The sequence below is a fragment of the Cebus imitator genome, unplaced genomic scaffold (assembly GCF_001604975.1).
Source record: "Cebus imitator isolate Cc_AM_T3 unplaced genomic scaffold, Cebus_imitator-1.0 Scaffold186, whole genome shotgun sequence".
NCBI lineage: Eukaryota > Metazoa > Chordata > Mammalia > Primates > Cebidae > Cebus > Cebus imitator.
In genome coordinates, this window is record NW_016107501.1 from 282,220 (window position 1) to 296,559 (window position 14,340).

Below are 14,340 nucleotides of genomic sequence, written 5' to 3' on the forward strand. Positions count from 1 at the left end.
CCATAACACTTGGTATGTATTCAATATATATTTTAGCAAAAACAGATTATCCGATAAGTGAAATTTAAAATTATATACAATTTCTAACAAAGTACTCATTATTTTTCTCAATATAGATCTATGAGAATTAATTTATCTTTCTGTAAAATAATTTCCTAGGCAGATGCTGAGTACCCTCATGTTCATTGAGGGTAATGTTTTTGTGGTCATTGCCACTTCTGCTTCTGAAAGCCATTGAATGTGCATTTCATGTCTGATACTGGGCAAGCTACAGTCTGAAATTCTCCTAAATAGTGGTTCCTTTCATGGTCTGCCTGTAGGAGGAACAATAATAGGTGAGTGTTGGTTGTATGAGAGTGGAAATATTTTCATTAGTATTTATCTTATAGCTTTCTAATTCTGTATATATCTTTATGTGATTTTATAGTTATGTATATATAATATTCTATAATATTAATTTTATCTATGTGTAATAATGTATATATTTGTTTCCTTGTAGTATAAGCTTCTTGGGAGCAGAAATACTGTCTTTTTTTTTTTTTAATAACTGCATACAGCAAAAATCATGCACATTTAGGATCCTTTTAGCTACAAATGACAGAAAACATAGCTACAAACTGGCTTAATGAAAGGTAAGATGGATTCCAGATGTGTGATGTTCTGAAAATAAGTGGACTAAGTGGTGTCATCTAAGATCCAGGATTTTTCCATCTATATGTATTTTACTTATGTTAGCAACAGTTTTATACTGAAGCTGACTCATCTGTTAGTTGCAACACAACTACCAGTAACATTCAGATTACTAAGATTCCTTGTCCCTCCCCTCTAGGAAAGAGAGCTAGATATGCTCATAGATGAGGAAAAGAACATTCAGAGAGAAAATAATACTATCCTCACCCAGCAAAGAAAATCAATCTATCCCTTCACTGCAATTGGTAAACTTAAATTACAGTCCGAGCCCCAGACCAAAGGGAACAACATAAGCTGTTTGATCAGTATATTTTCTACAGATGGACATGGCATAAACATCTGAAAAGATTGGTGTTCTTGAAGGAAAAGAACAATGATAAATGTTGGAACAATCAACATTAATTAAGCAATCAGGAGTGCTCAGTAAGCATACGGGGATTCATTTCTATTTGTTGGATGAATGCTCATTGAATACTGCTTGCTCTCAACTTGTAAATATTTAAGGGCTTTGTGGAAATTTCTCAAGCAAATAATACTGGTATGATATAATAGCATCTTTCAAAATTATCTCTCATTTTCTTATATGTCCTTTTACTTTAATATTCTTTTGAAACCATTATAGGTTATTTTAATATTGTTACCTTTTTCTGATTATTTTTATACAGAACACACCACAGCACACCTTCAAATTAATGTTTAACCTGTAAAATGTATATTTATAAATTATATCTTTTTCCTTTGCAGAAAACTAAATAATGAAATCTGTTTGAAATTTCTGTCTTCCCTAAAGCCTTAACATCAATTCTAAAGAGTATCCCCAGTTTTCAGTGACTCTTCATATTTGAGCCACTATGAAACTCCTACATTGCTATTTTTGGATTATCTGCAACATCAAATCTCCAATCCTTTCATATAGAACCTATTTCATCCTTGGCAAAGCCTCACCGTCTTGAAGATTCCAGTACCTGCTACAGCTGACTTGCTTTTTTTTTAAGCTATTCTTACAAAAAGTTAGGAACATACTATCTGTGGCTTCCACCCAGGACCTATAATGTGTTTTGCATTTTCCCTGTTTACATGGTTACATTGTTGTTGCTGCTTTACCGGTCCTGAATCCACATCTCAAGATAATACCAGACTCCACTTAACCCTATGTTATGTAGACTTCTTTAAAATCTCTTGACTCAATTTACCTAGAGAATCCATATGGTGTTACATTTTCTTGGAATCAATCCTCTTTTAGTAATATCTACAAATAAAAATAACTGTTGCAATCAAGTAAAATGATCCCATAAAGATCCATATTGCCTACCAAGGATTAAAACAATTTTTTTCCTTTTATGCATACAGAAATAACCTCTAATTTACCTATCAAAAAATAACTATGTGGGGGAATATTATACCTGAACAATCAATATTACTAGGCAAAGCATCTCTATAGTTCAATATTATAATACAGAATGATAACATAAAAGACGTAGATGCTTGAGACAAAAAAAATCCTAGGTTTAAATCCAGGTGATGACTCCTGTTGTTATGTTTCCTCACGAGGTACTTCACCTTTAGGAGTTCTTATTTTAAAGTGGGAATATAGTTATTTTATTGAATAGCTATGGTAAAGGTTAGAAATAAGTCTTTTGGAGGACATAAAATGGGTCCTGACACAGAGTAGGCAGAATCAAAGAATTTAAAAACCTCAGCTGTCACCAATTATGATCAGGTTATATCAAGCTCTTTTAGGAATTTAAGGTATTATTGATATAGCAGAGAAGGTTCTCTAGCATAATGCTTTAGATCTCTATTATTGATATCTTCCCATGATAAATCACATAATTTGTACCTTATGAATAAAATTATAATACAAATTATTTTACTTTGAAGGAAAATATCATGATATTCACAATGGTAAGTACTACTATAATATTTTTAAAGTTTTAGAAAATAAAGTTTGAAATAATGTAATGCAAAAACAAACCAGAAAAATCTATCATATGTGGGGAAAATTTAAGGCTAACGGTATACCAGTAACAAGGTATAACTTTTCAATGAAATAGTGATTAATTATCAATAAGGAGTTCAACGTATCAGGCCAAAGCTGAGAATAAAATTACAGTTATGAGTAAGACTCAAAATAATTCAGTTTAGAAATTGTGATGGCAATATTACCTGTTTCTTGGGATCCATCTTGCAAGGCTGTCTTATCCGTTGGAACCCCGAGAGTGCACCAACAAACAACACGAGGCGGTGTGGAGCCACACGCTGTTTTAATGAATTTAATGAGCACTCAGGTGCAGACTGGCTGAGGCCTAAAATGGCGTCAGCCCCAAGTGAGGGCGAGGCAGAGGTCTTATAGTCTCCTGTAAACGGGAAGTGCCGCAGTCTGACGTAACTGCTACGTGGTACTCACCCAAACGGCTCGCTCTGTCTTCAGGCGGTAGCGGTCTTCAGGTCTGCCCTCCTCCGGCTTCTGCTTTCTTGCTGACGCACGCTGCTGACGCACGCCGCTGACGCTGACGCAAATGGTCTTGCGCCGTGGCACCCGGCCTGAGGAGGGAGGCGTTATCCCCCCAAGCTTTCAGGCCCCAGAGAATCTTTAGCATCTACATGTCAGTGGCATTTTACTGAGTCTTTGATGTTCATCACTTTCGCAGTGCATCTATGAGATAGGAGCTCTAAAAGCAGAAGACCTTGACTTGTAAGTCTAACAAGTGGCTGTTTGGCTGGAAATCGAGAATATGTGATTACTTTTAGTTACTGCACTTGACGTTTTCAGGTCAAAAAACTGAACCAGTCATAGGTGGTTAAAATAGGTAAGTTAGAATGTTTGGACAAGCTACCAAACCAGATCAAATTTCTTGTACATCATTTATGTGAGATAATATGTGCATAGGTGCACATATTATTTAGTGTCTTTCTTTGAAATGCCTGTATGCTCTCTAAAGATACATTTATAATTAAAAGTAGGCTGTCTTATCTTAGGCCAAATATACAGATAAAACAATAATTACTAATTAATATAATTTTCTAGTTCAAATTTTTTACGTTGTTTGCCCATGAGTTGTGTGTAACTGTGTTTGTAAGTTTTGCCTGGATACAAAAGCATGTAAGTGGAGAAGTGGTAGGATGGTCTGTAAGAAATCACAATTAAGGATATTTTATTTCTAGTGGATCTAAATTTGTTCAAAGGAAGTTATGGACAAACCACTGAGGAGAAAAGCAAACTAGTTAGAAATACAATATTTATAATGCACAAAGGAACAAAGCTAGACTAAAACAAAACAAAACAAATACAACATGGGCATAAGCAGGAAGAATTATAAATCTTTTCATTTTTTCCTCTATTTTCACTCCTCACACTATTATTAAGCAGTGAGTTTCTCTTTAAATTCAACACTTTTAAAACACAAATGGTATTTTTCAGGTTTGCTCTTTATTCTTTTTTCATTAAAACAGCACACAATCCTTGAATGTCTTTTTTTTTTTTTTTTTCAAACTTCCTGGAATGAAGACTGAGGGTTGACATTTACAGCGATAAGTGATCCAAGTGCTACATTAGCATCTATTTATTAAAGATGATCTTTCATGTACCGTACAGCTAGGACATTTGGCCTAATTTACTACACTAACATTTCCAGTTTGGCTTTGAGTAGGGAATTGTGCCAACAGTGCTCTGTCCTTTGGTGAAATAGTGCCTAATCAGTATTTATGAATAGGGTTTTAGAAGTCACTAAAGAGCACAGGAAGAGATTTTACCTTCTTAAAGCACAAATAATGCTGAGCTCTGGGAGTCTGTACAGCACATTAGAATGGAACAGCTTTCTTTTTTTGAAAAAATTGCAGTTAAAATGTGTAATGTAATACTGTCAGTAATTTAAATGGAGTGCACCTCTTTCTTTCAGACATTAATGCTATTTGTTAAACTTTGTAATTATTATGCAAATGAAGTGCTGTACTTAAAAAATGGCAGTGCCAAGAGTACAACAGAGAAAAACAGTTTGAAATTCAAACTAATACAAAATAACCTTCAAGCCTTGTAGAACTCAAATATTGTAATTTTTTCCTTCTTTGAATGCAGCATTTAGGTGAAAGCAATGAGGACTTGTCTTTGTTCTTAATACGTAGATAGCAAAAGGCTTAGAGCCAGAGATTTGAAAGCTCTGAGACATATTAGCTCCCTGATCTTCCCAACAGGTGGCTGATATTTTTATCCCTCTTTTAAAGATGAAAAAGCCAAGTCCCAGAGATGCTTAACTCATTTGCTTGGGGTCACTTAAGCAAGCCAGTGACAGCCGGGGAAGGATCTGACGACTCCCCAACTCAAGGCTGCTATGAGAATCTCCAGACAGCAATCACTTGAAAGAAACAGCATTTATGGCTAAAATTATGATTTCAGAATATTAAACACTGAACTAGTGCAATCTAGTTTCATTTTATGTCAGGTAGATATTTTTGGAACAAAAGGAGTTTGGTTTCCAGAGAATTAGCTGCTGACAGGTAAATGTCTGTAAACTGCCGAGCAGCCTATACATGAAGAAAGCAAGCGTTATGAAGAAAAATGAGCAATTTTACAGATATTTTTATCTCCAGCACCTAGTTCGGTGCCTGATAGCATAGGCTGTCAAAAATATTTGTTGAATCAAGAATTGAATAACTGCATGGCCATTTGTCACTTAAGAAACTTTCAACTCACATTGCCTTTTTTTCCTTTTAGTTGCCTTCTCTACCGTGATTTCCCAGGTCTACAAAACAGACAATTGAACAACAAAAACAATTTTACCTTCCTTTATATATTATTGTTTTCCTGCACTATTTTCTTGCATTTAAACCTGAACCAACATTACGTTTTATATATATATTTCATCTTTAGAAATTCGATTTTTGCTTGAGGTAATCTTATAAAGTAGAAGAATCTAAGGATTTGGCCCGTTGGTAGCAGTGTGATGTCCTCCTTACGTAATTCTCTTTGCCTTTTAAAAGGAAACCTATACGTTCTTAATCCAAAAGAATAATAAACAAAAACTCAAATGCATTGTTGACGTTTCTCAGAGACAGTGGGAGAACTGGTAATGACTATTTTTGAGCTTTGGTGAAAGACAATGGCAGTCAATATATAATAATAGAAGCTGAAAACGTCAGAGACTTGATGTCCCTGTGCACAATGTGGCTAGAGTGAGGATGTGTGACGTTGGTTCAACAAGACACTCCTTACCCCACTTTAACCTTGAGTTAGGAAATATCAAGCAAAGAATCAGAGACACTGAGGGGCTCATATTAGTGGAAGGCTGTAGTTGAAGAGGCAACTACCTGGGTTTCCAAGGTAACAATGGACAAAAACAAAGACCGTGTTCAATGCTAGTGGTGACGGTAGGGATACAAGCTCTTTCATCAAGTGATTTGTGGTAGCCACAATGTTATCTTCACAGAACCAGTTCTGTGGCATAAATGTGCTTAGGGTCTTGGGAGCTATTTCTGTTCCTGCTGTTTTTCCATGGCTCAATCTGCAGTCTTGGTAACGATTCTTTGAGGTATCACATATCCTTTAGAATAAATTTAATTAGTCAGTTTCTGTTACTTACAATCAAGAACCTGTGCACCATATCAAAGCCAGCAGAGAAGTCAGGTCTGGAGAGTATTATTGCATTTGAGATACCTGGGAAAGATCAGGAATATTGGTGCATTTGCAAAAGACTTTAGAACTTGAATCTACCAAGTTACCACTAGTGTGATCTTGTTGGGAAGGTCACTAAACCTTAGTCTCCTCACAGATGCAAATGGAAATAATACTATCTATATTGAAGGCCAGTTGTAAAGACTGAGAAAATGTGTAATGTGATCCAAAACCAGGGTGAACATATGGGGGACAATGAAGAATTTTTTGTAGATCTATATTATCTCATCATGTATGTAAATTGCCTATACTCTCCCACCTATGCAAGCTGTCTGGTCTAGACTCTAAGAGATATAAAAACAAAATGAGTATCCAGAAATTAAAATAAAAATTAACTCCACATATTTCTAAAAAGGCAAATAGAAGGAAACCAAGTATATACACATGGGACATTGTGTTACAGGCTACAGTTATGATTATGGGCATTTACTATTCACATTTGCTATAAGATGAGGTATTGCACAATAAAATCCAAAGAGGAGGTCTTAAACATGATATGCTTTACTTCATCTCAGGAGTATTATTTTAGTGTTTAAAGAAGAAAAATAGAAGGCCAATACTTGCTGTTTGATTAGGAAAGCTTGTATTCTTAAAAGGTATCTAGCTGACAAATAGCAGCAGCTGAAAATAAAGGCCCTGGACTATTGTTTCACTTCCATTGTTGCCCCAATGGCATGATTGTGACTTGCCTGCTATGGAGGAGAAGAATATTTTGTTTAGTTGTTTTGCTAGATTTTCTGCATAACCTTAGTTACAGTGTCTCCTGAGACTGCATAGAATTGCTGAAGGCTCAGGCATCTCTAGTGTCTATCATAGTGTATCATTGGGAAAGTAATTAACTCTTTCAGGGCTCCATTCTTTTCACTGTTCAAATGAGCATTATGTTTTCTCTCTCTGGGTTATCATGAGAATTAAATGAGATCATGCATATAAACTTCTGGGTATGTCTGGCACACTTTTTAAAAAACAGCTGCACTCACAAAGTGAGATGCTCCCTTCACTTTCAGTCCAATAAAATGCATATTCATAGAGAATCGGGTCACGTTATTTCTGCATGACAGGTTTCTGCAGGGACATGGGTTTGCCAAATCCACCAGCTGTCTTCCTATCTTCCCATTCCCATGAGATTTCTGCACATTTTTCCTGTTCCTTTAGTGGCTCCCCAGAGACAGGCTTCCTTAGGGAGGAATCAGGGTGTACATGAATGCTCCATTAATTTTCTTGTTGGCATTTTACAGCCAGTGGTGTGGATGACCCAAGAGCAGCCAGGATGGGAGATAGCTAGACAGAGCCTGCAGGCCCCTCTGGAATACTTTCACTATCAGAACACAATGAATGACAAAACTCTAAAAACTCCTATGAGTTACAGAGACAGCTTCCAGTGAAGATGGTGGTATTGGCTGAGTCTAGGAAATGAAAGAGAGGAAAAACAGAACAGTAGGAGCAAAAAATAAAGGCAGCATTTCAGCATGTTACTGTCTCCTTATTTCTTTCATCTTAAAATTCTAATTTTAACATATTAAAATGATAAATACTATATAACATTATAGGATGTTTAAGAAATATAACACATGAAAAAATAATCACTCAGCTCACTACCTAAACACATCATTCATTTTAATTTTGCATATCTCTTCTAGTATTCATTCTTTTTTTTTTTTTTTTTTTTTTTAGACAGAGTCTTGCTCTGTCACCCACTCTGGAGTGCAGTGGCATGATCTCAGCTCACTGCAACTTCTGCCTCCAGGTTCAAGGGATTCTCCTGACTCATCTTCTCTAAATAGCTGGGACTTCAGGCACACACCACCACTCCTGGCTAATATCTTTATTTTTAGTAGAGATGGGGTTTTGCCATGTTGGCCAGGCTAGTCTCAAAATCCTGACCTCAGGTGATCTACCCATCTTGACCTCCCAAAGTGCTGGGATTACAGGCATGAGCCACTGTGGCCCAACCTAGTATTCATTCTTATAGAACACAGCTTGGGTATTAGTAGCATTCATTTTTACTTTATGTAACACTAAGTAATTTCCAATGATGTCACCTTAATTTCATTATCATTACTTTTAGTAGTTCAGAATTGTATGTCAATTAAACATATTTCTATTATTTACATTTCAAATATCAGTAGACAATTTGACTGCTTTTGTGTTTTTATTGCAAACGATTCTTGAACATCTTTGTTCATTGACTATACTACATTCTGTCTTTTGGATAATTCCTTTAAGACAAATTGCTCAGAATGGTATTAGTCAATCCAAGGGTAGGAATATTTTTAAACTGTATGGAATATAACATGAAGAGACAACTCTGATTTCCTTCATTTTCAATTTCCTCTGGAAATGCTTTAGAAGTATTAATAAATTTTACAAGTCTCTAAAGTACTCTTGGAAGATAAAGACATAGGAGGTATATAATTTCTGCCTTATAGAGATGGAGAGATTAAAGTATAGAATATTTAAGTGATTTGCTTGAAGTAACACCTCCAAGGCACTTAGGGTAATATCCCAGGGCCTTTGCCAAGCATCCCTTAGTTGCAAATCACTTCATTTGCCTGGATCCAAAAGACGGCTATGAAAACAACTTAATTTCACTGATCGGAAGTCACCCACAGGATCCTCATTGCTGCCCCATCATACACTGCAACATCCAAACCCTAAAGTGATCCTTACCCTGAAAATACTCTCAATGGATCTTTGTGAAAGAAAAACTCAATGTTTTCTTCTTGACATTGTAAAATATTAACTAATAAATAAATATAAAGCCTAGGAAAATTAGTTCAAAGATGACTGCTCTTTAGCAGCCCACATCTGGTTAGCAAATTCACATTTGTTTCTACTGCAAAGTAACCTTTTTCCTCAAATTTGCAAAATGAGAAAAACAGTTTAGGAATTAATAAGAAAACAGGTTTTTATTTGGCATGCTCCCAATTTGATGAATGTCACTGAGATTATTTAAACTGTAACTGTTTCAGTTAACATTTTGTTTTTATTATCTGATAGAGACATGCAAATTATTACAGATTTTAGACCTTTGTGACCTCCAGCAACTCCTCATGCTGCCTGTGATTCAGTTTCTTTCTAAAATTTGTTGCCGAAGATATTTTTAACATGAGAAGAGGACTTGTCCTTAAATATAGGGCAGCTCTTTACAGGACTTTGTTATGCAAACACTTCGGTCTCAGAAAGGTAGAACCTTTCAACTCGGCATGATTTGCAATTGTAAAACTTTGCTAAGTCATTTCTTATGATTTCAAATTCTAGGTGATTTGTTACTTATTTCCAGATAGAGTCTCAGGGAACTCTTCTGGAATATAAAACTTAGTTTGATTTAGGCTTTCAGAATAGCATTGAACACCCAATTCCAGGACTTTTTTACCTTGAGATAGCATGATGGTGTTTTCCATGTAAGAAAGAAAATCTGTTGATGACTTAGAGTAGTTGGGTGTAATGTTTTTCCTGGGCATAAAGGGAGGGTATCTTGTTCAAATCAGAACATATATTTTCATTTCCACAATTATAGCGAAAATATTAAACATATATAACCCTATTGGCATATACAATGCAGAAGATTCAGTGACATCTGGGCTAAGAAACTGTCCTTTGTGGAACCCCCATATGCTACTCTTGGTGTGATAGGCTCAAAAATGGACATCAAAGATATCCACTTCCTAGACCCTGTAAATACATCACTTTACATGGCAAGGGGGACTGTGTAGAGGTGATTTAAAACAAAGATCTTGAATTGGGGAGATTATTCTAGATTATCTGGGTGGGGCTAATGTAACCACATAGGTCCTTGTGAGAGGGTGCAAGGAGAAACAAAAGAGAAGGCAATATGATAATGAAAGAAGAGATTAAAGTTCTACAGCCACAAGCCAAGGTATGCTAGCAACCTCTAGACAATGGAAGAGGCAAGAAATGGTTTCTTCTCTCAAGTTTTCGTGGGAACTCAGCTCTGCTGACATCTTGATTGCTTGATTATAGCCTCATCAGATTCTTTTGGCTTTCTGATTTTCCTATCTGTAAGACAATGCATTTGTGTGTATTTATCCACTGATGTGATTTTTTTACAGCAGCAATAGGAAACTAATATGATAGCTTTTGGAAAAGTCTAGTCAAAAACTACATGCTATTGTCCCTACAAAGTTCAAACTTAAATGTGTTACTTACTCCAGAATACTCTGAATGGATCTCTGTAAGTATCACTTGTTTTGTGCAGTAGTAAATGTAACACATTTTAAATTGTGTAGCAATATACAAGTATAAGGTTTTTATTCTTAGGGAAGAAATAATTATGAAAATTTAGGAATACAGACTTAAAAATCAATTTGCCAGATTTCAAATATCAGCTATTCTACATATAGTTCTGTGAACTGAGTATGTTACTAAACCTCTCACTACCCCAGTTTTACTGATGTTATATATTGATTAGAAATGCTTGCTAGAAATACAAATTTATTAGTGATATCCTGTGCTGAAAAATTAAACTCTTTGCAACAAAGGTCATGGAAGCTGTATATTTCATAAGTACTCAAGTAATTACTATCCTACAGGAAGTTGGGGACAACTTCTGTGTTGATTTTATCCTTGGCTGCACATGTTACATCTTTAGCTTCAAAAAGTTACACAGAACAGACAGGCTGGCCAGTGACTCTCTTACTTCAATGTTTGAACAGAGCACTTTATTGACAATTGTTATTTTCCACAGCTCATTTATTTCATTTATTTATGTATTCACTCATTAATTAACATATCCTTTTTATTTTTTCTTTTTCAAGCATTTATTAACCATCTACTATGTACAAGGCTCTGTGCTAAACGTATGGGATGTAAAGATGAATAAAGTAGTCCTGTCCTCAGAGAAGTTACAAAGGGAAGTAGGCATACAAATCAACATAAGATTATAATTCACTACTGGGTATAAAATGCCAGAGGAGGCTAAAGGGTGACAGACAAGAGATAAAGAGATGAGGTGGTAGAGTGAAGAACACAAAAACAGCTTGCGAGGTATAACTGCAGTTAGTGCTAAATTGTTTCCCAAGTATTCCATATTCACATTCTCACAACACACCTCTAATGCAAATATCGACTCTCATTTTGTGAATGAGGAAACCAATATCAGGGGCATAGAGATGCCAAAATTCACATAGAGAATCAAATGTGAGTGTTGGCATTGGAAACACATTCTAAGTTCAGAAATCTTTCCATGATACCAGGTTGCTTGTCATAGAATTATTTCTTTAGAAAATGTGCTTAGCCATGTAGGGTTATGAGAAGGCAGAGTTCTATCAGATCTTCTAGAAGTCATGGTGGTTTCTCTCCTGATTCAGACTTTATCCCTTGTACAAAGGTGCCTCAAGTGTCTATATGCTATTCATCTTTGGATCTTTAAATAAAGTGTCAGCATAACCTATGCCACAAGTATGAATGGGGTTGCTGTTTATTCATTCTTTCAAAAATTTTTGTTGTGTATCTTCCCTGTATAGGGAGGTAAGGACATCATGTCCATGGAGATTTAGAAATATAAAAGAGAAGAAACTTGGAAAAAATAAAATATTTTATTCTATTCTAGACTAAATATTCTTTTAGAAGTTCTCCAACGATTGTGAAATTATCCACCCATCTGTGGGTTACTCTTACTCACAAAGCCAGTAAACGAGTGAGGTAGAAGCTATCCACCCAACTGTGGGTTACTCTTACTCACAAAGCCAGGAAGCAAGTGAAGTAGAAAACGTTAACCAGGTTAAAATATTGGATTGCACAGCAGTAAGTTTGTATGAACATATACCTTTGCTATTTATTGTGCTAACTCTATTACCATCATTTTCTTAATAATATAAAGTTTTTACACAATTGACTTTTGGTTCTGTATTTTATTTCTTCATTTAACAAATGTTATGAAACAACTACCATATGCCAAAACCTAGCCCCTATTAAATTCTATATCTTTAATGTCCATCACAACACCCGACGTTAAAATACAATTCAGTTCCCTGTTTTCTTCAAAGTGTAGAGAGTAGTCATATATTGAATGCCCACTCCTCAAAATGATTGACAGAAAAACTTATCTATCAAGGAAAGCAAAGTTTCTCTGACTAGCTGCAGTAAGAAAGAATACTGTCCTGATAGAGTCTTAATAACGTGAGAGAGAAGGGAAGTCAGTGGAGAATATTGACAGGATTTTAGGACCTGAGTTGGATGATTTCAACGTGTGTATTGCTAAAGGGGAGCTAGCTGACATAGGGAAATATCTATGACATAACAGCTTTAAGAAAGTAAAGTTCTTGAAGTTAGTTTTAACAATGAGCTCTTAGTTTTGATAGATAAGATCTTTATTTAGCAATCATATTTCTTAGGGACAAGTATTTTCTGGGACAAGTAACAAAGTGACCTTTGCTTTCCTGTATTGTTTAATTTAGGAACAGGAAAGTTCAGGCATAACTCAGAGATATTGTGGGTTCAGTTTCAGACTACCATGATAAAACAAGCCACACTAATTTTTTGTTTTTTCAGTGCATATTAAAATGATTTTCACAACACACTCTAGTATATTATGTATATAATAACATTGTATCTAAAAACAATGTAGAGACCTTAATTTAAAAATGCTTTGTTGCTTGAACATTCTGATGATCATTTGACTGTTTAGTAAGTCATAAGCTTTTTGCTGGTAGAGGGTCTTGCCTGGATGTTGATGATTTCTGACTAAAGAGGTGGTGGTTTCTGAAGGTTAGGGTGGCTATAGCAGTCTTTAAAATAAGGCAATGATAAGGTTTGCTGCTGCACAAATTGACTTTTTTTTTTTTTTAGAAACGGGGTCTTGCTCTGTTGCCAAAAATAGAGAGCAGGGGATCAGTCACCGCTCACTGCAGCTTTGACCTTCTGAGCTCAAGTGCTCATTCTGCCTCAGCCCCCTTAATACCGGGACTACAAGCACAACCCCATACCTGGCTATTTATTTTTATTTTTTTTTTTGTAGGAACAGAGCCTTGCTAAGTTGCCCAGCTGGTCTCCAACACCTGAGCTCAAGTGATCCTCACACCTTGACCTCCCAAAGTGTGGGGTTACAAAGGTAAGCCATTGTACCCATCTGACTCTTCTTTTTGTGGAAGACTTCTCTCTAGCATGTGCTGCTGTATGATAGAACTTACCCACGGTAGAACTTCCAAAATTGGAGTCGATCCTCTTACATACTGCCACTGCATTGTTAACTAAGTTTATGTAATGTTCTAAATGATTTGTTTTCACTTCAACAATGTTCACAGTATCTTCACCAGGAATAGATTTTGTTTCAAGAAGCCGCTTTCTTTGCACATCCATAAGAAACAAAAGTTTTAAATATTGTGAAAATTACCAAAATGTGACACAGAGACAAAAAGTGAGCATGTGCTGTTGGAAAAATTGAGCCAAAAGACTTGCTAAACACAGGATTGTCACAAAATTTCAACTTGTAAAAAATACAGTTAATCTGCTAAGTGCAGTAATGCAAAGCACATTAAAATGAAGCATGTCTGTATATCTAAACACATGAGAATGAAATTAGGTTTATTTCATTTCTCAGATGAAAGGTCAGACTCACATCATGTGATTTGAATTGGCCAATGAACTGTGACTCAGGGTGACACCTATCACTTCTGGGTAGAAGCTTTAAGAGACAATACATGCCTGACCACATTATCTTTCCATTTTGCAACAATGTCTGGCATGTTGTAGCTATATTGACTGTTTTATCAGCCTGGATCCCAAAGGGAAGGTGGCATGGACCTGAGCAGAAATCATAATCATCCTGTTACCAATATGTAATTTGTATAGGAAATATGCCTTTTGTGTTTTAAGTCAGTAAGGCAAGGGCTATTTGTTCTGGCAGCAAGATCTAGTCTATTCTGAACAAAAGACATGGTAGGTGTATTTGGTAAATATATAATAGATGAATGAATTAATGATTATTAAATAATGCATTAAACAGAAACTTCTCATTTTTT